The sequence below is a fragment of the Arvicola amphibius genome, chromosome X, assembly GCF_903992535.2.
Source record: "Arvicola amphibius chromosome X, mArvAmp1.2, whole genome shotgun sequence".
Taxonomy (NCBI): domain Eukaryota; kingdom Metazoa; phylum Chordata; class Mammalia; order Rodentia; family Cricetidae; genus Arvicola; species Arvicola amphibius.
The window spans coordinates 54,106,587-54,111,292 of NC_052065.1; the positions used below are offsets into that span (position 1 = coordinate 54,106,587).

General features: G+C 38.6%; 1 pseudogene; it reads right to left on the reverse strand.

Annotated features, from left to right (window-relative positions):
• Window positions 1-3,898: 3,898 nt before the first annotated feature.
• LOC119805286 lies at window positions 3,899-4,333 on the reverse strand (annotated as a pseudogene).
• Window positions 4,334-4,706: the final 373 nt, after the last annotated feature.

A 4,706-nucleotide genomic window follows, 5' to 3' on the forward strand; every position in this document is an offset into this window, starting at 1 on the left:
GTCTTAAAATCTGCTCTGTTATTTGTTTTAAAACTGGGGAAAATTAGTCAGTTGAGAGGTCAGATGGACACAGAGAGAAAATCTAGAGGCCAGGCATAGAGCACAAGTCAGAGAGTTTCTAGTGCCCAATAGACAAGGCATCCTGGGCCACCTCGTGGTGCTCTGTTCAACCTGATGCAGAGGGTCGTTACACAGCCACTGTGCTGCTGCTAAAGAGGACTAAAGAAGCTGAGTGCTGTGGGCCCTGTGTCCCTGTGTTGGGATTAAGAGTCACGCTGCTTGCAGCGCTCTCAATCAGCTATGGTGGGGTTGCTGGGACTTCAAAGGGAGATTTTCTGCTTGTGCTGTGAGCTCTGTGACTCACGTTGCAAGGGGGAACTTAAAAACCCGCTCAGATCAAATTTAGGCCGGCAGAGACTGTCCGTACCTATGGATCCCCTGAGGCATGGAGGTTACATCTGAGGGAGAGCTTGTGCCAAGCTGAGCTGGCCAAGCCAAGCTGGCGGCAAGGCTGCTGAGCCAGAGGCAGGCAGCCTAGCCGAGGGATTGAGGGGTGCGGGTTTGTTCTAAAACCAAATGCTGCGGCGCCAGATAATGTGCAAAAACAATCCCACACCAGTAGTATTTAAAGGGGTATTTATTTGGGGGGGTAAAACTCACGAAACACCAATCGTCAGGAAGGAGCAGAGCTGGAACCAAGCTCTGGAACCAAGAGAGCAGGCCGAGAGGCTGTGCTGCTTTTTTTAAAGATAATAGACCAAGCCCCCAGTAGGATGGTATTTCAGCAGCTATTGGCTGAAGGAGCAGAAGGTACTACTCCAGCAGCAATTAGGAATCATTTGTTATATTGCATAGTGGAACAGTAGAATTTTGGGTCTCCCTTTATGTTAATGGACTAATGAGTATGAGTTTCTTCGCAACCCTAGGAGGTCAGTCATGGGTTCCAGACTTTTACAACTAGGAATACAAAAGCCAGTGGGAGCTCCACTTGGTGTGCTTGCTTGGTTACTTGATTTGGCATGATTACATACCCTTCTTCAGAAGAAAATCTTTTTTACCTTGTTGAAATACTTTGGACTGCGTGGTCATTTTTTTTTTTTTTTGAGAACTCAGACATTTTGCTACCCCCGGCTTTGTCTTCCTAATGCATATTTTTATTCATATTTCTTGGATGAATTTTGAATTTCTGACAAGTGGCTTCTTTATATTTTTAATGGAGTTTTGTCTTATTTAATCCTTTGAGATAAAATAAAATGTTTTATTTACACCTCCCACAATTTTCCCTCTTTTACATTATACTTTTATTTTTTCTTCAAATTCAGTTAACACTGCCTGATTTTTCTATTATGTGATATTCTTCAGTAAGATATTATGATAAGATAATTTTGGCAGTTGTTGTGATTAGTCATTGGATTAACACTCATTTGTATGGAATTACATAACATCAAATTCTAATCGTGACTCATGGGAGTATGGCAGGATGGAGGTCATTACCTCATTGCATTTTCCAACCATCATTGTATACGATTAGAAAAATGACCATTTATTCTTTAAATATTTACCAAAAACTTGTAGAAATGAATAACATTTGAGCAAGTGACAGGATACAGCACCAAAATCAAGTAGCCTTTCTATAAACTAATAACAGACATACAGAAAACAAGGTCTTAAACACATTCTCATTCCATAATAACTAACCAAGGAGCTAATAGAGCTCTGCAATAAAAATGTCAAATCTCTGAAGAGGTAAAGAACTAGAAAAGGAAAAGACATATTATGTTCCTGAATTGGTAGGATTAATCTTATAAAAATGAATATTACCTATGAGAGAGTACATGTGATAATTGGTCTTCTGTGTCTGGGTTACCTCACTCAAAATAATGTTTTCTAGATCCATCCATTTTTCTGCAAAATTCAAGATGTTGTTATTTTTTTCTGCTTTTGTAGTACTCCATCATGCAAATGTACCACATTTTCCTTATCCATCTTTGGTAGGTGGTTTTTAACATCATAAGCAAAGAAAACCAGCCTACAAATCACAATTCCAGAAGACACTAAGAGAGGCATAATAGATCTAATCTACATGGGAAGTAGAAAAAGACAAGACCCTCCTAAGTAAATTGGGAGCATGGGGACCTTGGCGTAGGGTTGGAGGGGTAAGGGAGAGGTAGGGATGGGAGCAGAGAAAAATGTAGAGCTCAATAAAAATCAATAAAAACTTGAATATTACCAAAAGCCATGCTCATCTTCAATGCAATCACAATCAAAATTCCCATCTCACTCTTCATAGAAATAGAAACAACTAACTGTGCTCAAAGTCATGTAGAATCACAAAATTCACTGGATAGCCTAACAGTCCATAGTAATTGAAGGGACTCTAGCCGCCTGAGCATGGCAAGCATTGCTTTCTATTCCCTCCTCTATTCCCCTCTGCCTTACTAAAAAGCCGTTAGATTGCATTCCTAAAGCTAGCTATTTCGATTGTATATAGCATTTTAGGATAATTATGATTGACTACATTTTCTCAGGATCATTAAGTTTTAGCATCTTTTTTAAGAAATACATTCAAATCTTTCTGTTTAGAGATTACCATTTATAAATGATAGGGTGCATTTGTAGTACAAGGTCTATGTTTACTTTTGTCTTTTGAGAAATGAAATGATGATGTTTCTAAATAAAATAAAATGTACATACTTAGAAGTAGGCTCCCAAGGTACTCAATGTCTACTATATTTCATTATTTTGAGAGGCAGTTTGTGTAGTGTGTGCTTTAGAGGATTTGTCACTTATCTTTTTTCCCCCTGAGGACACTTTCTGCACTTTATTCACATTTCAAGACTAACTTTGATCTGAAATCACATATCCATACACCTATTTCCTTTTCATTGCTTCACTTAAAACCTTTAAACATGTTTTATTAAACAAAGACTGTAAACAAGTATTTATCATGTCTGTTACATGGAACAAATGGGGAACAGCTTTTAAAAGAAATTCATCCATACCCAAACATTTTTTGATGGAGGATTCTCATTGGCTAATAACAAACTGCCTTGGCCAGCCCCTTAGGTGGGTGGAGGTAGACAGAACAGGAAAAAGGAAGAGTGAGGGTAGATGGCTCGACAATTGCCCTGCCTCTCCTCTCTGAGCCAGTGCCATGAAGCCAGCCACCAGGACAGACATGCTGAATCTTTCCTGGTAAGACACTACTTTGTGGTGTTACACAGATTATTCGACTATGGGTTAGTCAAGATGTGAGTAAGAGGTTGAAAATAATGGGCCAGGCAGTGTTTAATGAATACAGTTTCTGTGTAATTATTTTGGGGCATAAGCTAGCCGGTGGCCGGGAGCCGGGGGTGGCGGGAAGCCGGACCACAGCTCTTCACTACAATCTTTTTATTATAAATACGGGTATCAATACAATCCTGAAGCTATTTTTGATGCTATAGTAGTCAGCACCCCACACCGCTTTGAGTTAACACAACTCTGACTACTCATTATACCTGCTACTTAGTTTGCTGTAGTCTAAGGGACGATGGATTAAAGCATGCCATTTCTGCTCTTCCTTTCTTGAGACTTTATTGTTCAGAAAGACAAAGGTTTCCACTACCATCTGACACTCCTTTGCCGTGCTTTTGTCTTGAAAACCTGATTCAATTTGAATATTTCAGGCTCACGGTTAATCACAGTTGTTTAAGAAGAGAAAGAAAAATTGTGCTGCATGTTACCCTGAAAACATAATAGGTTTACATATATTAATATATTCTTACCACTGTCCAGGTCATGTTTACCAGCTGGAATCTTTTACTTAATGTGTGGGTATTTTGCATGGTGATATTTAATCAAGACATTAACATGAGTAGAAGGTTGTTGATTTAAGACAAGTTGAGATCCACTAAAATCAGTTGTTGTATGTTTGTCCTTCTGGTGGTTTTGGAAGCTTCCTATTTCTTTGGACATCATAGACGTCTTAGCTCTTGGAGGACAACTTTAATGCTATAGGAATTTTGCCATTTGCTAATACTGGTATGCTTCATGCATCCACCATTCCATTGGAATTATTGATCTCATTCATATTAATTTTTGTTACAAAATCTAACGGATGGAGGAGCTTCTGGGTATTTAGATCCACACTCTACCTTCAGACTATATATTCTGTTTCATAGTTTGTCCTTGGTGGCCTAGTAATGATGCCTGTCCACCTTGTAAGTGTCATGTCTTCATCATCTTTAAGGCCCCAGCTAACCGTACCATCACCTATTCCTTTCTGTCCTTCTTCAAGTTCTTCCAACAAGCGAAAATTCCGAAGAACTTTAACTCTTGTGGAGACCGCCATCTTCTCGTGCTACCAGATGCAGCCGCCCCACTTATCTTTACTAAAAAATGATACTCGGGATACAATCAGGAGCACACAAATACAAGCCTCAAAAGGGTCAATTATCTAAATTCAAACATTAAGGACCTTTAAATGGAAATGAAAAGTTGGAAAAGGAAAGAACAAAGTAAATCTTAGAAGAAAATCATGGATGTGAAAATAATAAACAAAAGGGAATTCAATCAAAGAGTCTAAAATTTAGATTGAAAGGAAAATCAAAATTGACAAAAATTGGGGGGGGGGGCAATGAATGAAAAAATAGAGTATATATAATATATGCTATGAAATGAAAGTAAAAAATATGTTAGTCTTAACTTCTGTAGAAACAATTGTA